Source organism: Heteronotia binoei, chromosome 1 (assembly GCF_032191835.1).
Source record: "Heteronotia binoei isolate CCM8104 ecotype False Entrance Well chromosome 1, APGP_CSIRO_Hbin_v1, whole genome shotgun sequence".
NCBI lineage: Eukaryota > Metazoa > Chordata > Lepidosauria > Squamata > Gekkonidae > Heteronotia > Heteronotia binoei.
The window spans coordinates 46,067,309-46,092,859 of record NC_083223.1 but is presented as its reverse complement, the minus strand read 5'-3'; the positions used below and the strand labels follow the sequence as shown (position 1 = coordinate 46,092,859).

The following is a 25,551-nucleotide window of genomic DNA, read 5'->3' as shown; positions in this document are numbered from 1 at the left end:
CTGCTGCCAGCTTAATTTGTGAAATGCTGTTGTTCCAATGATGTTGCAACTTTCAGAGAAATCTAGGGGGCTGCAGCAGCTTTAACCGAGGAGAAAAAGACTTCACGCAGGAGGGTCAGTGATGAGGAGTGACTTTACACTGGAGGTCAGTGAGAGCTCTCTTTCAGGCTAGGAATGGGAGGGGGGAAGAGGAGGTTGGGCCAGGGAGAGGAGGGAGGAGAGAGAAAGAGAGAGAGAGCAGCATCCCTATCCTTTTCTTTAGAGCACGCTGCTGGCAGTAACAGGAGGTGAATGCTTGCCTAATTGTCATCACTGCCTGCTTTGGAGCAACAAAGAGGACCTCAGAGGTAAGGTTTCTTTCTCCCTTCCACGCTCAAATGTCTGTTTCACTTTGGGATGCCTAAGGCAGGAGAGGGAAAGCAACAGTCACAAAGGAAGGGAGAAAGAAACAAGTCAGCATACACAGAAAGGAGGGAAGCTTGAATTCCACTTTCCTGAAAAGGACAAGAGGAGAAACATGAGCAGAAGCAACAGAAAGGAGAAAGAGTGCAGGTCAGAAATCTGTATGGGGGTGTGTGTTGAGCTGAGACGTCGACAGGCAATAAGGCAACAGAAATAAATAAATACTAATAATATCAAACCCAGAAAAGGAGAAGAAAAGATCATGCCTGTAAAGAAACCCTGTACGTTAGGTCTTTGTTTTGTTTTGCCATGTGTAGATGTAAGCTCTTTGGTGCAGAGATTGAGGTATTTCTGGATATCTGTGGGACGACTCATACTGTGAGCACTGCTTGACTGGCATAGTTATAAGCAACAAAGTGCGAGTCTGGGTATATGTTCTGCAACCCTGAAAAGACTAGGGGGGTGTAGGAGATCAATGAGTTTTACCTGGCTTAGGAAGAAATCTTTGCAGTTTAGGATATTGAAGTGATGAGCCTGGGATCCAAAAAGATATCTTTAAGCCTACCCTTCAAACAAAACTTTAAGGAAAGGTGGGTGGGAAATGGAAAGTTGCAATTATATCTAACTTCAAAGCAAGCTTGGCAGTACCTAGAATGAAAAGTAATTTGTGTACAATGAAGTAGTTTAAAGGCTATTGGGGTTTAGGGGCCAGAATGGTGGAGGAGGGCTCTCTGCAGTCTTATGTAGAACATATAAATAAAGAGGATGCTTCTTATTTTTGCTACAAAAGAGAAGGCAACCCAGAGCAGTGCAAGTGTGTAATTAGTTGTCACTTTGGATGTGGGTCTGTTTCACTCTCTGTCCTTTCCAGTCATCTGTGAACATTCCTAGAAGAATGGAGAAGCCACAATTAATGACAAGCCCCTTCACCAATATTCCCTGAATACATTAATTGTAATAGTATTACTCTGTCAAATTCAGGTCTTCTTATTCCACCAAAACCAAATGAAGTTCTGAAGTCATATAGGGCTTGTGCTTTGCCTTGTATCTTAAAAGCAAATGAAGACCTTACCAGTTCCTTAGTGGGTGTTAACAGAGGGGTTTAGGTTTTTTTTGTTGTTTTGTAGCTTTGCAATCATTTTACAAGAAATTCAAGGGCATTCCCAAAATCTTTTTTCTATTTACTTTCCTTGAAATCATATATATATGATTTTAATACAATAAAATACGTAGTCAAAAAAGGTGATTTCCTCCAGCTGGACTTCCCTCAACAGTTAACAGCTTTCTGTTTCATCTGTGGTATTCATGTTCAGGCATCTTTTGTGAACTCAGACACAATCTCAATAGCCAATTTAAGGTATCTATTAACTCCCCCTCCCCCTTAAAAGTAACCTTGCCAGTTAAGTTGGTCTGCTGTGTTATTATCATTAGACTTAAGTCAGCTCTGAAGGATTCTCTGTTAATGCAGGATATTACCCAAGACTTAGATATCATCTCTGGAAAGTAAATCTTACTGATCTGAATGGTGCTTGCTTGCAACAAATTATTTATATTTTACCTCTCCTGGGTGGGTGTGTGCACGCATACACATATGTATATATATGTGTGTGTAGAATATAAATAATTTGTTTCAAGCAAATATATATATGGGTGCTGCCATGTAATTTGACTCTCACAATAGCACTGTATGGAAAGTTAGGCTAAGAAATGGAAGAGGCCTCAAGGTTGGCATCTGAGCCGAGATCTGAACCAACCTTGATATTATTGTCCATTACACAAGTCTTAACAAGGGTAGCTGAGTAGAGAGCAATCCTAGGCAGGCTTATTCAGAATCCTACTCAGGTCTGTTGAACAAGGCTTACTTCCAGGAAAGTGCTCTAGGTTTTGCACTGCAGGTGTGTTATAACAAAAACAAAAAAAGGATTCTTGCAGCACCTTAAGACTAATGATAAATCTGGAGTTCTTTTTGTTTTCATTCTACTACAATAGCTTTCTCACTCTCTCTGTGTGAAGTATATGTAACATTGAGGCAAGTTACAGTTAATTCATAGTTCTCTAACATAGCTGGTTTGTGGATCAGGTAGGAATCAAGGTTGTCATTTGTGGTTTGGGAACTAATAGGCACATTTTGCTCCATTGCTGTGGCCAGTTTGCTAAAAATGCTTTCTTCTGCTGTACAGGGCAACACTGCTTTTATAGTGCAACCCTATGCTGAGTTACTCCAGTCTAAGCCCATTGAAATCTATGGGTTTTAGACTGGAGTAACTCTGTATAGGATTGCTCTGTTAGTCATCTAGACAAAGCAGGGGGGTTTTTGTAGGAGAATAAACTCTGTAGTCTTCTTGATACTTAAAAAACCCCGCACCTCCAATTTTTAAGAACTTATTAGAACATACAATATCAGCTTAATTGCTTTATTACTTTTCTATTCAGTGATAAACAAACAACAAACAATATTGCATTGTCCCAAATACATAAAAATAAAACTTAGAACAAAAATGCAGTCTAAAATAATTAAAGCAAGTGTAATAATTTAGGAATTTTAGTGGAATAAAGCACCTTTAAGACCAACAAAGTTTTATTCAAAGTATAAGCTTTTGCGTGTATGCACATACTACTTCAGAGCAGGACTTTTTTGGTAGAAAAAGCTCAGCAAGAGTTCATTTGCATATTAGGCCACACCCCCTGATACCAAACCAGCCAGAACTGTGTTGCTCTGCATTCCTGCTTAAAAAAAAAAAGCGCCCTGCTTTAGATACAATGTAATGGGAAATGAAATCCCATTTCATTGTATCTGAAGAAGTGTGCGCATACTTACAAAAGCTTATACCTTGAGTAAACTTTGTTGGTCTTAAAGGTGTGCTGGACTCTAACTTTATTCTGTTGCTTCAGACCAACACAGCTAGAAATCTAGGAATCTTAGTGTTAGTGTTGCACAAAATAGTGCTGGCCAGTTGGCTGCAATAAAGAAAATTTAGATTCACTGCAATCATAAATCAAGTTATATACTTCTAACCAGGGCTTTTTTTGAGCAGGAACGCACAAGAACGCCGATCTGGTTGGCTTGATGTAGGGGGTGTGGCCTAATATGCAACTGAGTTCCTGCTGGGCTTTTTCTACAAAATAGCCTTGTGTGAAACAAAGGTGATGTCAGGGGGTGTGGCCTAATATGCAAATGAGTTCCTGCTGGGCTTTTTCCACCACAAAAAGCCCTGCTTCTAACCCCATTGACTTCTGTCAGTTTGGAAGGGTGTAACTCAGTTTAGAATTGCACTGAAAGATTGCAGTCTTAAGTACACTTTTCTAGGAGTAATCTCTATTGAATAAAATAGACTTACTTTGAAGAAGACCTTTCTAGGATTGTTGCAGTGGCTAACCAGACTCATATTCTCCTAAATCTGCTAAGAAGGGTGTAGCTCTGTTTAGAATTGCACTCTAATAGTGCCTAACAAATCTTGTAGTTTATTTATTTAAAACATTTTAATGCTGCCTTTCTGCATGATCAGGGTCCACAATGTTGTGAACATAGAAACATTTAAACAATTAAAAATACAGTTAAAGTTATAAAATAATTCAATTAAAACACATAATTGCTTGTAGCACAAAAGCCCCCCAAACAAGTTGACTTCAAAAAGGAAAAACTGCTAAAGTATCCTGTGCTTGAAAGACAACCCCCCATTTAACATGGCAGGAGCTTCTGTAAGCAATCGCCTATTGTGTCTGATGCGCTAGTTTTCGAAATGCCACAAGTTTGTTTTATTGTTGCATCAGACTAACATGGATAATTTACCCCTTCAATAGAAGAGCATAAATTTACCTTTGAATGAAGAATTTGTTTGCGGTAGTTGAATAATTGTGGGACTACAGCAACCAAAGGGGGTTAAAGAGCCAGGGAGGGAAATAGGTTGTGATCCAGTGTGCAGTTATAGGCCCTTTCTCTGTAGGGTTTATATCAAATGTGCATAACTGTCCAAGGGATTGTAGTAGCCACTGTCTTTGGGTTAAAGAAACTCTAAAATCTATTGTCAAGCCAGAGATTTTAAATTATTTAATTTTGAAACCCTAGAGAAGCTCTAAAATATGCCTGTTTTTCTCTTGAGCTGGGGAGATCATTCATTCCATCACAAGTTATGGCTGGTTAGGAATTTATTGCAAGATGGCATAAATATATCAATGGTCACTTGAAGCCATAATTCCAGCTAGTATGAGAAGTAAATAAAGGAAGGCATATAAAAGTACAAATTAATCTCTGTAAAGTGAAATGTATGATCTTAATGCCAGCACAAATTCAGACAGCAATGGCATTTTATGACCATTTGTCATTGCTTATATTAATTTATTTCACTGGTAACAAAGTTTTAAATTGCTGAGCAAAATCTGATGGGGGCAAAATACCTAGTTTTAAAATTGCCTTGGGGAAAAATCATAATTTCATGGCTCCAGGATCTGGAAGAAGAGTACCGATTGTAACAACTGTGAATAATATTTAAGTCTAGGATTTTGAAACAAAAATATCAGCAACGGGTAAAAAAAATCAGCTAGGCCCGTTTTCTTGATTTACTGGGAGACTTATATGAAAGAGCACTCTACTGCCGCAGTTTAAAATCACACAGTCCATTCTACCACCTCAATATTGTACCGCCACCTTATGCCATGCATGTGTAGACCAAGCTAGATACAACCTAGTTAATATATTTTGTTCTTCACTGTTAGTCCTATGTACTCTGGTAAAACATCTTTCAGCGTTCTTATAAGTGAACTATGTTTTTCACTTTCTTCTCTTTAGGTTACAGCTATGCTACCGGTTAGAAATTTTAAGGCGTAGATAGGTAACCCCTATAAACTACATGAAAATGAATGTTTATAGCTAGATCCTAATTTATGATAGATCTCTCTGGATACTGTAGTCTCCGGCATCACCACAGGGGGGCACATTTAGCTGAAATACTTTATAAACAGAGCCGATAAATAGCGCACTTCAGTGTTAAAAACTAACATGGGAACCACCATAAGTGTTGCCAGGATTTGTCTTTTTTCATTTAAGATTGTCAAAGATAGATCTATGAATTGGAGAATGAAAGTATAACGTTGGGGGGGGGGGGAAGGAAATGCAAAACTGAAATTGCCTTCAACTCACTATTTGCAATTCTTCTCTCTCATAAAGTGTTGTAAAATTTTCATGAGCCTTGAGGGCAGACAAGGTGTAAATATTTTAAACAAAGGTTAAAAGAGGAAAAGAAGCTTCTGTAAAATATATTCCTTCAAGTTAGGCAAGCACAAAAGGGGACTGGTGAAGGGGGAAGAAACAGTAACAGAGTTAGACTGTACACTGCTGGGACAGGATTTGACCATGCACTTGTGTGAGAGAACTGGCCCCTCAGAGTCTGAGGCATAGACCCAGTGGCACAGGGTAAGGCCGTATGTGAAGCTGAACACATGAAGCTGCCCTATACTGACTCAGATCCTTAGTCCATCAAGGACAGTATTGCCTACTCAGAGTGGCAGCAGCTCTCCAGGGTCCACTTGTGACCTGGGCCTTTCTACCAGAGATGCCAGGGGTTGAACTTCTGCAAGTCAAGCAGATGTAGGTGATTGATATAAATCCCTATAAAAAGTTACTCCAGTCCTGTTGAAATCAATGGGCTTAGAGCTGAGTCACTATGCATACGACTGCAATTCTAGTGCCTTTGATTTTCTCCAGATTGTGTCATTCATTCATTATGGTCATATGAGCAATCACGTAACACATTTACACCAGATTGTGTCCATTGCTGTTGTCTTCTTTTTCAAGACTCCTGACTCAGGAAACTTTCCCAGGAGCCCTGCTGCAGTTAATGGAGTGAGGGCTTCACTTTTAGTAACTCTTCATTACAAGGATCGTAAGGGATCCCATTTAGGCTAGAGACCTTTGATCACTATTTCAAAGGGGCCTTGGAAGGAAATGGAAGTCTGTTTGTTTATGCATTTCCCTTTCTGCAAGAAGCACAAAGGATGTGAGGTTGTCTGGCTGTGGAGAGGCATCACAGACCTCTAGGTTCTTCCTGTGCCCCCTTGCACACTACTGGGATCCAACCTGAATATAATGTGAAAAAAAATCACAAGACTTAGCCAGCTCCATCGCCTGCCAGGGTGACCAGAGTCGATTGAAGATTGTTCCCATAGTGCTCCCTCTCTCGCCAGTCCTGTTGTATGTCTCATTCTATACTAAGAACAGTCCAGTGAGGCAGGTTATTCTGAGATGCAGTGACTAGTCTGGGTTCACTGAGTAAGATCCATGGGTGAGTGGGAATTTGAACCCAGGTCCACCAATCCAAGTCCAATATAACATCCTTTGCATCACACTAGACCTTGGAGTCAGGTTAACTTGACCTTTCCCTTTTGTCTCTCTTCCTCTTCTGGCTGCTTTTCAGGAGGGCCTAAGAGAGCACAGTTCAGAAGTCCCCCTAACCTAACCCCTCCCAAAGCTGCCCTCTTTCCTGGCTGAAGTTATTAGTTTTTTACAACTAAAAGTAGACATTTGTTGTCACAGGTGTGAACGTGCGTAACCTTGTCCTTAAAGGACAAAACAGCCTGAGCTTCCTAAATCTTGCTTTTTGGATTAACACTTGTTCTTATGCAGTTCTCCATAGTGAGAATTATACAACAGGTTTACTGTGGTGCAGATTTTATTTCCACCCATGGAAAACAGCATTTCATATGAGTTGCACATAATCAAGAGAAACAAAAGAATGTATATTAGATAGAATGCAGTTACATTCAAGTAAAGGGGGGGGGACTCCAAACCAGAGGCACAGTGAATGGATGTGCCAGTAAGAAGGAAATCAGAAGCTGTCAGCAAAAGAGGTCAGACTTTCTACAGCTGTGCTTATTATGCTCAGTAAACAAGTTCTTATTTATTCTTGTTATTAAAAATATATATTTTTTTAAAAAGGATTTTGATTCCAGCTGGAGCATTCAAAGACAATGGCTTTGTGGAAAAAGCAAAAAAGAAATCCTTTTGCAAAGTAGCTAAATTTGGAAAGAATTTTTAATGGGGCTGGCAGTACTTCCAATGAGATCTTTGTGTCACAGTGCAGAGGTCAGGGTATAGAACCCTTTGGGATATCAAAAGGGGATGAGAAGAATGGATAGGATTTCCAGCAGCCTGAGAGAGTGCTCTTTTGTTTTCATTGGTCAACTAGGAAGGATGATGCCTGTGGACATCAAAGCGACAGCTAAACAGTGTTATCTAACCCCATCCTTTGCCCCCCTGCCATGCAATTGGCCTCTTTTCGAGGGGAAAAAAGCACTGGGGAAGGCTGAGAAAGTTAGTTAGGATGTTGTTTAATTAATTCTATAAGACAGCAGATACATAGCCTTAGCAAAATAAATAAATAAATCTGAATTTGTGAAAATGCAAGTTGAGGAGACTCTAAGTTCATCCCATATGAAGAAGTTGTACTAATTATATTTTATTCTTCCCCACACTGGAAGACCTTCGTTTGTAATTTGCTTATTAGAGGTTTGCAGTGGTCCTTTTACACTCTGAGAAAATGTGCACTGGATTACAGCTGAGTAGCTCAATCTAATTCACATTTACAATACTGGAAAATAAGTCCCAGGGGAATTCAGTGGGGAGTTCAAAATTCAGTGGGGAGTCACAGAACTGCAGATAGACAATCAACACCACTTAAAAGGGTTTATGTTTGCCAGGATTCTGAGCCATTGTTATCTTCTCATTTTCACTGTTCATAATGGATCTGAAACATTTCTCTCCAAAAGACAGCCTGCAAAACTGGTTGACAAACAGTTCTAAGAAATCCTCATAGGATCCTTTTACTTATCCATGTAGTGCTTCTGGGTGTGCTCAAGTGATTTCATGTATGGTTACAGAAAGATTTCCTTTTGACACATGCTCAAAAATGATTCTGTTCAAAATATGTTTTTTGTCTCTGTGCTGAGTGCTAGAACTCTGTGGCCAGGACTGTTTCTTATGGACTGTATGCAGTTCTGATTAGTGGCATCTTTAAGCAACATGTTGTGCTGTACATGCCATTTCCTCAGAGTGCTGTTTTGTTCTTTCTCCCAGTTATGTCGTTTTTGGTCCTCTTTGTTCCTTAGAGAGCATTTTCCCCTGACATATCTCTAGGTTACTACAGACTTCCCACAAGAAGCAACAATGAACTTGATGGAAATATACTGTGGGCAATAAGTAATTAATTGTAACTGAACAGAACTACTTAATTAATTAGAACAGGTCCTGACCCTGATGCCTTCGGTTACTTCCAAGGATCCAAGAGAGTAACTAAGACTAGAGGCACTTCAGATACAGGGAACGAAGTGGTAAGAAACTTCAGGCCTGGAGCTTGAGACTCAGTGGACCACAATTCAAGTTGTTTGTGCCAATTCCTTGTCAAACCATAAGCCTTTTCACAGAATATTCTGTGGTGACTGAATATGTTTGGAGGGGAAGTGGAATTCTCGTGACAAACTCCTCCCTAATATACAAATAAGACCTCTGCAGGCCTTAAGGTGGTGTCTCCATTCACGTGTTTCAGAAACTGGCCAGCTGTGTGCTTCAGGAACATGATATGCAGAATCCTGTAAAGTGTGAATTGGGCAGCCCGTGCATGGTTCATGTGGGGGCAGCTTCCATTCATGTGAATGAGATATCAGGGTTCTAGTTTGCATGAATGGCACTCATTGCACAATTCTCACATTATAGAATTGCAGGTTATATATTATTATAGAATTATGGCATGTACAGCACAGCACGTTGCTTTAAGATGCCATTAATCAGAACTGCATAACTGATGGGGGTTTCAGAAAGGCATGCTTCCGCCAGGCATTCACATGATGGTAACAACTGCAGCAACTGGACTGGCCCATAAGAACACCACCAATGGCCTATCTTACCACGCTATGGCGATCCTGAGGCCTCTGAGTACAGTTAACCCCCAGAATTCAATCGCAGTAGGCTTCCCAATCCCCAGGTCCCAGAGGGTTTTACAGGCTTCCCCCCTCCCCCAGCCAGCTGGCTGGCAGGGGAAGCCCCGCCCCCCAGAGCCATCATGCACCTCCATGAACAATTCCCATAGGAAATGATGGGGAATTGATCTGCGGGTATCAGGGGCTCTGGGGGGGCTGTTTTTTTGAGATAGGCATCAAATTTTTAGTATAGCATCTAGTGCCTCTCCCCAAAATACCTCCCAAGTTTCAAAAAGATTGGACCAGGGGATCCAATTCTATGAGCCCCCAAAGAAGGTGCCCCTATCCTTCATTATTTCCTATGGAAGGAAGGCATTTAAAAATATGTGCAGTCCCTTTAAATGTGATGGCCAGAACTCCCTTCGGAGTTCAGTTATGCTTGTCACACCCTTGCTCTTGGCTCCACCTCCAAAGTCCCCAGATATTTCTTGAATGGGACTTGGCAACCCTAAATCGCAGCCTGAAGCTATTATGGTAGCACATGCAAAATGTTTTAACCAATTGTTTCAGTGTTTTTATATTTTACTGTTGGTTATTTTACCAGTCACACTAATGTGTTTGTGTCGACGCTTGGTTTGTGAGCCGCCCTGAGCCTGCCTTCGGCAGGGAGGGCGGGATATAAATAAAATAAATAAATGAATAAAATAAACATAGAAACAGAATTTCACTGTCACATCTGCAGATGGCTACAATCACTGAGAGTTTTATATAAAGATACCATGTATTTACAAGTGTGTACGTGTGTGTGTTTCTACTTGTAATAAGGAAACCCACTTTCTCTTTATATGCCTTAAAGGGAGTACAAGGACATTAGAGCAAAACCTGCTGCTGTGTTTCAATCTCCTTCATCCCTTCACACATATTGACTCCAGAATGTTTTGTAAAACGGGCTCTTGTACAACTTGTGTAGTGGTTAGTTGTACGTTCTGGTTAGTTCATACCATTTTGATATGTACAAGTTTTGTACAGGTGCAGCTGACATACGTTACAAAAGTTCAGGACTTATCCCTATGTGGTTTGTATGGAATATAAAATCCATTATTGTAACTTAATAGCTTTAAAGTATAGTTTTTGTCTAAGTAGTACCCTCCCTTCTGTACTGCTTTTGTCCCAGAAGTTTATCTCCCCACTCCTCCGGTCTTTTATTTCATTCATGTTATGATAGATTGTCCTGGAGAGAGGCTTGAAGCTCTACAATAATAAGAGACAGAAAAAATATCTATAGAAGCTATAGAATAATAAGAGACAAAAAATCCCCCTTGTATCCATTTTGCTTTATATGTGACTATAGCAGCGCCCGCCTCACGGTCTCACTGGATCTCTTTAACTCAGTCTCTTCGGGGTATTCTACTTTTGTTATCTGATGGAAATAGAATTCACTTCATAGGGGACTACAGCAGATTTGTTAGTTTTCCCCCAAAATATAGGCTCTCGAGAACTTTAACTCAAACCACAGATTTATTATAACACAAAGTCTTTAACTTGGGGATATGGGAGATATTTACACAGGTTAACACGTTGCTCAGTTGTTTCAGGCTTTACAAAAACTTTTTCCTTCTTGAGTCTCTCAGGTTCCAGTTCACAGTTCCTATATAACACACTCTCCACCTCTAGCAAAGGTCTGGCCTCTTGGGAACGATGTGCCAAGTCTCACCCCTCGACTAGAGTCTCTGCTCCTAGCTCTTCTGGTGTCTCAGACCCACATCCGCTCCCTCAACCACCTCACTAGATCTCCAGAGGTGTATACAGGTGTCTGTGACCGTTCGGTCTTGACTGACTCACACTGGTTCCTCACACAGCCCTCGTGGCTATTTTTGTCGAGCTTGCAGTCAGCTATTCTTCTCTTGAAGACTTTCCCGCCACTGTCCTAAGCTCCGCCCTCTCAGCCTCTGCCAGGCTCCAATTCAGACAGACTTCTGACAGGCACCAACTCTATCAGACACCAACTGACTGAATGACTGCCTCAGCAGTTTCTGTCACTCAACCACTTTCCCTCCCTGAGAGCGCCGAGCACTTTGCCCCCACCCTCAGGTCACCTGACGCAGGCCCTGTGCGTCTTCAGTTTCCTGTTAACCCCTAGCTTTCCGTCACAGTGACCCATCCTTGACCTTATTTATATTTTATTAAACTTATGACTCACCCAGTCTCTGGTATTGCAGGGCTCTGGGTGATGTACAGCACAATAAAAACATTAAATTATAAAATAAGAACATAAGAGAAGCCATGTTGGATCAGGTCAGTGCCCCATCCAGTCCAACACTTTGTGTCACACAGTGGCCAAAAAAACCCAGGCACCATCAGGAAGTCCATCAGTGGGGCCAAGACACTAGAAGCCCTCCCACTGTGGCCCCCAAGCACCAAGAATACAGAGCATCACTGCCCCAGACAGAGAGTTACAACAATATGCTGTGACTAATAGCCACTGATGGACCTCTGCTCCATATATTTATCCAATCCCCTCTTGAAGCTTTCTGTGCCTGCATGGACATGATAATATATAAAATCTCTCTCGCTCTCGGCTTGGCTTCGCGAACGAAGATTTAAGAAGGGTGCAATAGTCCACGTCTGCTGCAGGCTCGCTGGTGGCTGACAAGACCAATGCGGGACAGGCAGGTCCGGCCACAGTGGCTGCAGGGAAAAGTCTGATTTTGGGTTGGTGCTGTAGCAGTGCAATTCTTCCTCAATCTCCTTTTGTCCTCAAGACCAGCTATGCGTGCGTTCTCAAAGGAAGAGACGGCCTGGTGGATGGTGTGCCTCCATGCTTTGCGATCTGAGGCTAGGTCAGACCACTGGTGATGGTTGATGCGACAGGTGCCAAGGGATTTCTTCAAGGAGTCCTTGTACCTCTTCTTTGGTGCCCCTCTATTTTGATGGCCGGTGGAGAGTTCGCCATACAGAGCAATCTTGGGAAGGCGGTGGTTTTCCAATATTGAATATATAAAATAGATACATGACAAAATATATAAAAGTATTATTTTAGGGCCAGTAACTTGTTATGGGTTGTTATGGTTTCTTTCTAATGAGCAGAGCTTTCATAAATAACAAGGTGACTTCAGAAGTCATAGCTAGATTGCTAAACCACAGCCTGTCACCAAGTGCTTTCCTGAAGATGTCATGGAACAAATACATCTTTTACAATTTTTGCAAAAACATATTTGTCTTACGTGGGTTGGGTTTTCTTTTTAAATCTCAAATGTAATTTTATCACATGTTTTGAGGAATGACTCAGAATTGGAAATAAATCATTGGAACAGTTGTCCAGTATGTCTGTTTGCTTTCCTGTGGTTTTATGGGCACAGTTTGGATGTTAGTTTTGGCATATAAAGCTCCCTGGTACTTTTACCCAACTTATCAAAAGGAGTGCTTCATCCTCTGGAACCTGTTGAAGTTTTAACATGAATGCCACCCTTTAGCTTTTTTTTTTTTGTATTTTATGTGTGTGTGTGTGTATGTGTGTATGTGTGCCTGCACCTAGAAATCATGGCGACTTCTGGTGACTGACACCTGCTTGCAGCCTGGAGGGTGTTTAGAGATGTGGCTGGATAAAGCCTGCCCATGTCTCCTGACTCCTGGTTTTTCAAGGAGGTCTCCTATTCATTTACTTGCCTGATTTGACCTTGCTTAGCTTCCAAGATCTGACGAGATCAGGCTTGCCTGAGCTATCCAGATCAGGGTCCTTTTGCCATTTTTTTTACGCAACGAAGCCAGTTCTCAACCTTCCAGCTCCCAATCCTTTTCAAGCCTGCCGTGGTCCTGTTTATCTCTCCACTCTCAAATCCTGAAAGATAATTTGGTAGCGTCCAGTGCAGCATTTCCATTGGCACAAGTTCTGCTTGTGGAGCATAGATTTCTTGACTCCCTCTTCCTGAAACATCTTGAAGTATTTATTTATCCCAATCCCTGGGGGTTCCCTATCCCCCAGGAACAGGATTTTGTGCTGTCATGGGAAGGGAGAGGCCAGAAGATCATGTTCATGGGCAGAAATCCTTGCACCAGCAAAAACCCTGAGCCAGCCTGTGACTTACAGTCCTCAGGTTTTACCACCCAGCCATCCAAAAATCTCTTTTCCATGAAGTTACTCTTTCCTTTCCCTCCTCTTAGAACTATCTCCCAGTGCACGTTGTGATACCTTCTCTCTGACATTCTTCAGATCCCTCCCTCAAATCTCTTCTTTTCTGCAAAGCTTTTGCAAAGTCCTTACTGAACAGCAAAGCCTAAATATATATAACTGGAACAAACATGACTCCCCCCCCCCCCCCCCCCATTTATCAAAACTTCTCTCCTCTTCCTTGCCTATCTTCTTCATGTCAGTTTTTGGAGGGTAAATTCTTGGGGTGTTTTATTCTGTAAACCACTACACACATTGATGGAATACTATATAATCAATAATACAGCTGCACACAGATGGACAGACTCAGTGACCCATAACTATAATTGTAAGAACTTACCTTGAATTCATGAGAGGTCAGTCTTGTCCCTGATATGGAGTCTAGAGTGAGTACTGCAAATGTAGTAGATTTTATGCTTGGAGAGTATTGTTACTCTTTTTGACATGGGTCACTCTTCTTGATGGGAGGGAGGAATTCTAAAATGGGGACCATTAGTGAAAGGAGGGCAAAGAACAGAAAGAAATCTTCCCATTGATTAGTCTGGAAGTAAGAGCAGCTGCAGGAAGCTTGCAGAACAGTGGAAAGGAATGGGCTGCTTTATTCTTTCCCTTGTTTCCGTCTGTCTGTTCAAAACTGCCTCCATTCAAACTGCTTTGATGCCTTTGCAGGAAAAGGGAACAACTATTCATTGCTTGATTAGTGGTTGGTTGCATGTGGTGCATTTTCAGTCTGGTGAAGTGACTGCTTTCCCTTTCAGTGATTTTCCTCCAGCCTTAGTGAAAGGCTGAAAAACTGTTTTCAAGGTGCCTGGTGATGTAGGGGACAGTGGGCTCATCCCTATGGCCAAGGCAAACCAGACACTTCCTTGCATTTAGATGTGCAAACAGATGTGCATATGAACGCCATCTCAGTGCTCTGAGGGGAGGGGGTGTGACTCAGTGGTAAAGCATCTTTTTGTATGCAGAAGGTCCCAAGTTCAGTCCCTGGCATCTCCAATAGAAAGGACCTGACTGTAGGTGATGTGAAAGACTTCTGCCTGAGACACTAGAGTGCCACTGCCAGTCTGAGTAGACCAGGGGTAGGGAACAGTGGCTCTCCAGATGTTTTTTGCCCATAACTCCCATCAGCCCCAGCCAGCATGTCCAATGGCTGGGGCTGATAGGAGTTGTAGGCAAAAAACATCTGGAGAGCCACTGTTCCCTACCCCTGGAGTAGACCATGCTGATCTTAATGGGTGATGGTCTGATTCAGTATAAGGTAGCTTCATGTGTATGTTTGTGCGTATGTCATTCTTTTACATTGCATTATTTTCAACCAGAAGTGTATTTGGACATGCCTCAGTGGCAACCTGGCTCGCTCATCAAGGGAATGCCCCTCCTTCAAGTAGCACTTCAGCAGAACATCTGGGAAGAGGGTTCTCTTTAGAAGAAAAGCAGTGGAAAAGACTCCTAAATGTATTACATCCTAACATTGCAAAAATGGAATTACAAAAACAATGCAGTAAGAGCACAATACTACATATATTAAAGAGTGGCATACAGACTACAGTTATGTTCCATTTATAAAAGTATCTTCCTAACCAGTTCCATTTTACCATAGCCCTACGTCATTTTTTTAATGCCCTCCTGAGCCATTATGGTTACATAGTAGACACCATTTGATCTGTTAGGGGTGCTAGATAAGAATACATGCTTCTGTGTTAGGGGTGGAAAACCATTGACTGCCTTTCCAATTTTGAAATTCTGTGAACCTCTTGGATATGAAAAAATTCTTAATTGTAAATTTCCAAAGAAGGACAATTACTCTAGTGATCAAGCTACGCTCCCAGATCCTCCTGAGTGTTAAGTGTGGTGTTTCAGATTTGCAGATGAATTCCATCTCAGTGGCTTTGTGTTGGAGTCTTCCTTTGAAACTATTTGCAGAACTATTACAACTTTCAGATATGTTACTGACTATGCAGATATTGAAATGGTTCCTTTAAAAAAAAAAACTACTCTGATTTGAGTCCCTTATTTTCCTCCATAGGCACAGTCTAGTTTTGTCAGTGTAAATGGCAGAAGAGCACATATAATATATATGATATGGCATTAGCAGATATGCTGATAAATGAGTCTTTAGTGGTTTATTCAACGTTGCAGGGTCCAGGGCTGGATTAACAATTAGGCTGAGTAGGCACTGGCCTATGGGCCGCCGGGCTGGTTTGACTCTCTCTGCCACTCCCCCACAGCTTTGTCAAAGGGGCTTTTGAGAAGGTGCCTGCAGGAGATATTAGGAGATAATTGGCAAGGTCCCCCCCCCCCCCAGCAAGATTTCAACTGCCTAGGGGCCTCCACAGGGTTTAATCCGGCACTGGTTGGGTCCTATAACAAAGTTACCTGAGAAGCAATAGAGGCAGAGTTGGCATTGGGGTTTGTTCTGAGAGTAGTTCATGAGTAGTCTCTGGTAGCCCATTGAGTTCTGATAGTAATCTCTGGTGGTCCATTGTTTCTGGTGAGTAGTTGCTTCACCGAGGGTGGGGGGGGGAGGGTGTAGCAAAGAAAGGAATTCTTCCTAGACTATGAGACATCCAGGACAGGCAAGAAATCTTCAAGACATTAGCTGAGAGCTATAGATGACGACTACTGGCATTATGCAAGTTTGCTGGACCTAGGAAGGTAAATCTTAGCTAGCTCACTACAGAAAGCAGTTCTGTGTCCCCTCTTCATCCTGCTTTCTGAATTCATCATCATTCCATTCCTGTTTTTTGCCAGTTTGTACTGAATCTTGTTTTTATTATGTGCTTCACAGTAAATTAAGTCACTTATCATTTGACTCCCCTTGGTAGTAGTATCTTCCCCTATCCTCTTGGTTTTTTGTTTGTTTATTTTTGTTTTTTACAATCTCTCTGTCAAAATCATTCCTCTGGAACATGTTCCAAGTTGCTGCAAGAAAGAATTGGACATGGGGAAGGGTTGAATCTTTCTCAGCCAAAATAAAGCTGTGGCCAAGTCAAACACCCCACAAATTAAGCAAGAAGCCATTTTAAATTGCTTTGTAAAGTTTTCAGTGATTAATTAATGGCACTGATGAATCAATTCAAAATGAACACTGTGATGATGATGATAATGATGGTGGTGATGATTTGAAATTCCTTTCCTATTAGATCTGGAAGGGTGTGCAGTTGCTGATGCTATGACTGCAGAACCCACTGGTAGTTTGCTTCATGTAACTGGTACCCATGTTCTAATACAGAGCCAAATATTCTATTTCTGGCAAAGGCTGTACCATATGTCAAATAATCTGTCTATTTAATAATGCATTGTATTGAAAAAAGAATGGAAGGGTCTGCTTAGACGTGATTCATCATTGTATGTCACAGCAATTATAAGTTTCCCCCCCTCCTTAGGTCAGAATGACCTTTGCTATAAAATAATTTTTCAGCACTTGTGTGCTCTACTGTGGGTTAAAAAAAAAAGGTTTAGGAACAGAAACTAGCCTACTTTGTAAGTTTTCAGCAAGTTTATAACCGTCTATGGTATTTTCTTTCACATGTCTTTTTCTTTGTTTTTGCAATGCATCCACAGCACAAACATTGGCACCGAAAAACTTCAATAGATCAACTGGTGCATCAGTCCACTAGTAGGGGTTTAATTGCAGATTAAGGTAGATTAATTGGTGCCGCCTTGCTGCATGCTTGGTGGGGGAGATCCCTGTTTCCCCCCAAGAAGGATGGATTTTCCTTCCAGGTTGTATCTGAAACTAGTTACTTTCTTTCTGGAATGAAATTATTACAGCTTTTTGTCAGCTGATAATTACCGTACTGCAGAAACTGAAACAGATGTGCTTAGTTGAAATCTTGGCATTAGAGCTGCATTTCAGACATCACAAACAAACTTCACTGAGTTTGTGATTAGTATGACTGTCCTAGAAGTTATCTGGGTTTCATGCTTCTTTCATTCCCTCTTCTCCTTGTATATAACTGCATATAACTGAAGACCTCCTGATTTTGTGTAATCACCGTTTGACATTTAGATTGTGTGAAAAACCAAATTGTGGTTAGTTCTCTTGCTTATAATCCAAGCTTTGAAGTCACATTCACTCCTGGTTTGTAGGCAAGAGATCTGCTGTTTGGATGTTGCATCAGGTTGATGGAGTGGCGAAGTCTTCAGTTTCCCAGCCCTGTGTGGGGAGGAGGAGAAGTATTATGCAAGCAGGGGACTTCCTGTCTCATTTCCTTTATAAACTAACTGCAGATGGTTTCTGACACCTGGAAGCAGCATAGCATTGGTGAATGTTGGTTCTGTTATCATAGACAGGGTAAGCTGTCCCTGTTTACCCGAAACAGTCCCTTTTTTTATACCTAACGCTGATAGAATAGTGTTCATATTTTATCCCTGTTTTTGCTTTTGGGGGTGCTTTGTTAAAATGTTGTTTGTTTGAGTTGCCCGAATTGTTCATGGGCTTTGAAGAGTATAACTCTGTTTAGGATGGCATTTTTAATCTAAGCGGGAATCAATTCATTTTACTTCTAGCAAATACGTATATGTGTAAATACCTGCAAATTAGTATGCCACCAAATATACAGCCTTATAACTCTATACATAGCATTTCACAGGTAGAAGCTGCTGATCCCATGTCTTCAAGGTAGTGAGTGGTGGGGGGTGCCAAAATGGGGGCCTGATGGCAGCACAACAGAATGGGGGAAATTGGTTCATCTCTAGTATTTTAATTGGTAGAGAATTGGCTAGTGCAGAGGAAACTAGAACATATGGCAGGTGGCATATGGCATTTCAGCAATATGACTGGAGCAGGAGAAGGGCACTTGCAGATTGTAAATAGAGGGTGTTGGAGGGTGTGATTTCAGGGGATATTCCATAGTCCCAAATTCTATTGAGAAGATGCAAATGGTGATATTTCCTTGTAACAAAGATGATTGCTTTCCTATGCAAGCCATATAAAAACAATTCAATGGCAGTTTTCAGATATGCAAATATATTTAGTACAAATGTTTTCTCCTTGGCATACCTCCTGGAAAAGAAATCCCCAGAAACTAATGGGAAGGGTCTTTCAAGCAAGCATAAACAGGGCCAGGCTATAATGTCAAATGCTTGGTAGTCACAAGACCATTATAAGTACATCCAGTATTAGAGTGACAGTTCTGCTTCTGTGTGGTGACATTCACTTTTATTTATAGTAATGTGACAATTTGTTTGTCACTTATAAAAATAAAGTTATAATAAAATGAGCCAGGAAGTGAAGACTATCATTAGTCCACATACCTGATGAACTAAATCTTGTCCAACATGTAGATAGACTACAGTTGTAAAGAATGTTACAGATGCATGAGGAGGAAAAAAGAGGAACAAATGCATACTTTTTATTTGTGACCAGTCAAGCCAACCTGTTGGCCATATATGTCAGAAGCTGAAGCCCTTCCAATATTCTCCTGCCTTTTCTGTCTTTGGTAAGATGGTGAATGTGGATACTGATTTTGCTACCTTTCAAGACAGGAATCCGTTAGCCGCCAGGTATTAGTACCCCCACTGCTGAACAAACCTTGGGGTAGTGGCAAGGCCCCTAAATGATAGTTGTTGTGGGAAAGAAAAATAAGGGGCCATCCTGGAGGCGAGCAAGAGAAGCAGCAAAACTGGGAAGGGGATCTACACCTGAAGGCAATAGGGGCACTTTCAAAGGAAATTGTAAGGTTTTGCCCAGATACTATCATAAGACTCCTTGAGTATATGCATAAGAAGCATTATTAATAGATCAGATAGCAACCATTATCAGCATGCAATTTGCAAGACTTGTGTCTTGCCAGACTAAAGCGGCTAGGTAGTCCCCCTCCCCCAGTAATTATACCTTCTGAAGTAACAGCTCCCCGTTTTCCTGTGCCTGCCAAAGTCATTTGAATTAATTTGTATAAAATCTTTTCTCAGGCCTCAGTATTCTTCCCCATCAAGGTCACATACCACATGCTCTTCCCAATTCAGTTGGTCCAAATCAGCGTTGCTCAGAGAGATCAGATTATAGTTGTCTCCTCACACTCCCTTTCCACCTGTGAGCCTGGAACATCCCATCCCACCATACAAAGCACTAAATGTTTAGGAAGTACAATGGGTGTTAGTAGTCATAGATACATTTGTAATATGGGATTAGTACATCATAGGGATCACATCTGCATAATGATAGGTTGTTAATGAGCAAAGATAATCATAACAGCAAAGCCAGCAGTACACATATTAGTGCCACCCAAGCTATAATTATCAGGGATTTGTTCTTCACAGAAATCCCCCTTCATGGAATATTTATTTTTTACAAAAGCAGCGGTACATGCATCGCCCCTTGTCCTACTCATAACCCTGAGATTATTGAGACTGTGACTAAATATCTGTGCTGTGCTTCTAAGAGGAGAGGAATGTTTCAAATGTTGGGGTAATATATGTTTGCTCCCTTGCTGATTGTGCACATCTTTGCTGTTATGCCAATAAAGGTTGTTGTAATTTATTTTTAATTTAGATTTATATTCCATCCTCCCCATTGAAGCAGGCTCAGGGTGGCTTTCATATCAGTAAAACATTACATAAAACCAATTAAAACAGAAACAGACATAATATATGAAAACATTAAGATATTACAGGTGCTATAACGATCTTACAATGAAAGTATATTTAATGATGGCAGATAACTGCCTATCCATTCACGTATCTAATTTCATTGTCAACTGTTACATCCAGATGTTCTGTAAAAAATCATAAGGTCAGGCCTGTGCTTCAGGGTGGTTCAGATCACTTCATTCATGTTGCAGTCGCCAATCTTATCTATCAAAGGCTTGGTGGGAGAGCACAGTGTTGCAGGCCCTGTGGAACTGAGAGAGATCCCACAGGGCCCTAACCTCCTCAGTAAGCTCATTCCACCAGCATGGAGCTGCAACAGAGAAGGCCCTGGCCCTGGTCAGCTTGGCCTCCTGTTGGCTAGGAAATGCGATGTCACCCCATGGGTTGACCATTATTTGGTGCTTGCAAGGGAACTGCCTTTATCTTTAAGGAAATAATACTTTCTGTCCAGCTGCCTGGTCAGTTACTTCTCCTGTTAATATCCTTGGCTTGGCTAGCATCTGGCAGTGCTGTATTGCTGGTGCTTGCCTAGTTGGTGCCTGCAGAGAAGTCCATTATTACAGTGCCTGAAACTATAGGTATGTAGAGGCAGACGCATTAATAGTAGTGGTGCAGAACTAAGTTTCACATGGGGCTGAGGGACACATGCAGTGGTAACCTGGTGTAAGATACCCAAATCGTGGTGACCTCCTAGGGCTCAGACAAGTTGCCTTCTGGCCAGGGGCACACTATGCCAGGGTTTCCAAAATGTAGGAAGGGAAGGACTACCACACACACCTTGTGACATTTGTATAAAAGTGAATTTGCAGTAGTAGTCAAGAAATGTTGATTTGAAAACACAACAAGTCACATTTGCAGCACAATTGTGGGACTGCAATCTTGGCACACTTTCAAAAACATGCATATTGGGCTTCTGAGTGCCCAGACCTTCCACCCCTCCCATCATTCCCACTTTTGTGTCATCAAGGGAAGCTTTCTCAGAGCCCTGAGACCAAACTCCATTCTTGTTGAGGGACAGTAATAAGATTTCCTAATGAAAACCCATCCTTAGTCCATAAATCCCCATCTTCCCCTAAATAAACACAGTGAAACTCTTTTCCACGTACTCTTGCTCTTACACAAGAGGCCAAAGATGCGATTCATAAGAACATAAGAGAAGACAAAGCCACGTTGGATCAGGCCAGTGGCCATCCAGTGCAACACTGTGTCACATAGTGGTCAAAACCCAAGTGCTCTCAGGAGGTCCACCAGGAGGGACAGAACTCCAGAAACCATCCCACTGTTGCCCCCCCCCCCACCCAAGCACCAAGAATACAGAGCATCACTATCCCAGACAGAGTGCTCCATCTATACCTTATGGCTAACAGCCACTGATGGACCTCTGCTCCATATGTTTATCCAGTCCCTTCTTGAAGCTGTCTATGCTTTTAACTGCCACCTCTTCTTGTGGCAGTGAATTCCATGTGTTAACTACTCTCTGGATGAATGACTTCCTTTTATCTGTTCTAAGCTTACTGCTCATTAATTTCATTAAGTACCCATGAGTTCTTGTATTGTGAGAAAGGGTGAAAAGTACTTCTTTCTTTACCTTCTCTATCCCATGAATAATTTTGTAAACCTCCATCATTTCACTCCTCAGTAGTGGTTTTTCCCAGCTAAAGAGCCCTAACCTCTTTAACCTTTCTTCATAGGGAAAGTGTTCCATCCCCTTAATCATTTCAGTTTCCCTTTTCTGCACTTTCCCCAATGCTATAATGCCGTTTTTAAGGTGCAGTGACCAGAACTGTACACAAATTGTACACAATTTAGCTCACATTTGATGTAGCTATATTCCTAACTTCTGTTTATTTGTGAATCCTTTCTTCTGTGTGATGAGGAACACTTAAAACACACAATACACAGTACTGTGAAGATGTCTGTGCAGTGCAAAACTCAGCCCTGTTCCTTTAAAAAGGGAGGGGGGGGCAGTTGTTGATGTTCATAGTGCCTTAGACTGACAGATTGGGTAGTGCTTGACTGGGAGCACCGTGACCTAGCACAACACTTCAGTGTTAATAAGACATGGAGGGGGGGAGCATGCTATTTATCATCTAGCCCATTGGGCACACAAATTATACAACAGCTTGCTAGGTTGTGGTGGAGTCCTTATTTTGTTTCTGCTGTGGCCACAGAAGAGAGATAGCTTTGAATCCTTCCTCTGTTCTGCTGTCACAGAAGAATGTTCATGTCACGATGACCTGACCAAGTGTTCAGTTGCACACTGTGCTTGTTTCCAGAAGGTTACTCAGTCAGGCTGACAGGCTCTCTATCAAAGGGAGGTAAACTCAAGCAAAGCCAGAGTTGGCAGCTGTTAACTAGCCACCCTTCCAAGCTCGGCAGGGCTCAGTCAGTTCATATAATGGTTCAGGCCATGGGACTGACTTGCAGGGTGTGATTTTCGGACCCTGCATGGCTCATCTCTGCAAGTTACGGTATGTTTTGGTGTGTGTAAATATTTGTGTTTGATTTCACTGTTTCCATGCACCTGATTTCACTGAGGTTTTCCAAAGAATCTTGCAAACGGCTTGATTACCTGGTCCAGTGGCAGGCTATCTTCTGTCTTGCATGGTCTACTAACCCCCCCCCCACAGCCCCCCCCCTCCATTTTGGGAAAATGTACATACTAGTCCTTGATGCTGATACTTTGAGTCTTGGAATATGAAATAATTACAGAATTCAATTAGTTTAGCTGGTCATTACCCTTAATTTTGCTTCCTTTCCAGTTGTAGCCCTACAAGTGGAAACAGGGCTTCTAACTCAGAACTTTTAATACTGTCTCACAGAATTATAAATTTCTGAGATAAACTGGTGGTGGAAGGGAGGAAGTGTGCTGAAACACAGTTTAAAGCATTAATAAGATTATTGTGTGTGGTGGGGGATTTTCTCTCTGTATCCAAGGAATACACTTGCCAGAAAAACAAATAAACACTTCAGAGTCACATTTTCTTTATTAGGAGTCCTTGTAGGACTAGTTTAATTTTCAGCACACAGGATAGTACCCAAGACACATTCAGTAACACTGACAGCTGTATCCTGCAGTATTTTACTAATTTATAATACTTATTCTCTTAATTTTACCATACCCTGAATTTTGTGTGTGGTAAATGTAAACTTGGATTGTACTTAGAAGAGTATCCTATCCTAAGATGTTACATAGCTTTATTTTTGGATTTTGTTTTGGCCATGGTGGCTACCTACAACCTCTATTATAAGGAAATGTTTGATTTTAATAGCTATGGATTTTCATAAAGCATTGATTGCTTCAGCGCCAATGTTCAGATTTTCTCATCTCATTAAAATTCTAGCCTACAGATTTACAAAGGAAAGTGTGAGAACCATTACCATATGCCTGAAGAACTCAGAAACAAATACCAAGGGGGCCATCGGTAGTTCTCCAGATGTTTTTTCCCTACAACTCCCATCAGCCACAGCCATTGGCCATGCTGGCTGGGGCTGATGGGAGTTGTAGGCAAAAAAAAAAAAATCTGGAGAGCTACCATTGGCCACCCCTGAAATAAACAACAACAACAAAAAAGATCTGGAAACACTTTTTAATATTTTAAGTAATTATAGATTTAAAACAATATTGGGGAAGGAAAGGCTTGCAATTCCAAATTTTGGACTGAGTACCTTTCTAATATGCTGGTTTTCCATAGACTTAAGTTTACATTTTTATCCCAGTTTAGATAGACCACATTCCTGTGAGACTTTTGAAAATGATTGTTCATATGATGGTGCACAGTTATGAGCAGAGTATTTTATAGACTTCAGTTATTCGTCTTCACAGTAACTCGTGTGAGGGAGGTTGTCCATACTCTTACTATTACAGCTGGGGGAATTTAAGAGTCATTGGTTCTCAACCACAAATGATTCAAAGCTGAGGTGAGAATGGAATGCCTGTTTCATCTATTGCTCAGTCCAGCTTTGCTGTTTTCAGAAGCAGCTAAACCTTTTTTTTTTTTGAGGATGGGGAAAACAATAGGTTCCTATGGGCCAGGGCAGTAGCCAGCAGGCTATGGCCCTGCTTTGGACTAATGACTCTAAAGTTCAAGAGAACTCTGTAAGCTGCTTTGCAGAACTACAGTTTCAAAATGGAGTATTTGAACAATCGTGGCATTTAAATCTTAACAGTATATGGACAACATTCAGTAAACCCCTCCCCCCCCCAAAAAACAAAAACAAAGCACAATTAAATCCAGTTGCTTTCAGTGGGAGAATTAGTGACCAAGCTTTGACAGGTCTACGCAGGAGTAAGTTTCATTTTATTTAGTGGGACTTACTCCTAGGGAAGTATACTTAGTACTACAGCCTTAATGTGTTTGTTTGCTCCTGATGAAAACCATGATAAATACAAATGCTTAACTTTGCCTAGAAGACTTTTCACAAATGATGCTAAAAATATCTTGTGTTCTATAGTACACAGTATAATCTTGTTAGCATGGGGGGGGACTATATATAAGAAGAGATGATGTTTACATGCTAGAGAATTTTGGTTTTATATTAAATTCATTTTAAATTCAGGGGATGCATACGCACACACACACATAAAATCCCCAGTTTGACTCTGGAATTGGATATTGGTGCAAATCACAATCCTCAAGTTTAGAGCAAACTGGCGATTAATGTAGTTTTCACTCAGGCCAATGACTGTCCTTGTTTTTATCTGCTGTAACCCCCTATTAAGCTTTGCCCTACTGCTTAACAAGCTCAGTTTGTTTTGAGGTAATTTTTTTCAAGAAATGTGATAGTGGTTTTTTCACGCTGATCAGAGGAAGAAGAGACAGAAATGAGTTGTTGGATGGGCAAGTGCAGGCATCTGGGTCTGCACTACACAGGCAGGAGAACAGCCAGTCAGGGACACTTAAAAGTCATTTTTTTTCTTCTCAAGTAACACCTGCAGCATTTATGAGATGCTGTAGGGAAACCCAATAAATCTGCATTAGAATACAGTGTTTCCTGTAGGGGAGGCCCATCAGGACATTTACAGGATACAACTCAATTGCTTGAATGTATTTATAGCCATATCGTATATTACCTTTCAGCCAGTGTTAGCAGTACCAGACTTACAGCCAATTGATTTTGGAGCTGTTCTCAAAGGATGGAATAAAAAGCAAACACCATGACTGGGTGTCTGGGAATTGGCCGTCCTCATTTCAAGGCAAAAAACAATAAGTAAATCTTCCAGATTGAATAATACAATGGTTAAGGCCAGTATTATTTGGAGTGTCATTATTAGTTTTCTTTTTCCATACTGGAAATAGGAGAAGAGATGTCCTTTATTTCAGGGATATTATATAAGGCCAAAATGTTTCTTCATTCAGCCTTGAACATTCCTTCAGTCTGGGGAGTCTAATGTGGCAACACTTATGTGGCAACATAGGCAATATCTGCCTTGTAACATTTTAGAATTATATTTCATGGAGATTGATTTTCATTGCAAA

At 41.2% G+C, this 25,551-nt stretch overlaps 1 protein-coding gene across 5 annotated transcripts in view; it reads left to right on the top strand.

Annotated features, from left to right (window-relative positions):
- The first annotated feature begins 227 nt into the window (after positions 1–227).
- GREB1 (growth regulating estrogen receptor binding 1) overlaps positions 228–25,551 on the top strand; it is a 117,109-nt gene continuing 91,785 nt past the window's right edge. For all 5 annotated transcript variants that reach the window (XM_060233837.1, XM_060233820.1, XM_060233828.1 and 2 more), the window contains exon 1: positions 228–347. The gene's annotated coding sequence lies outside the window, so the exon portion shown is untranslated. The remainder of the gene's footprint in view (positions 348–25,551) is intronic.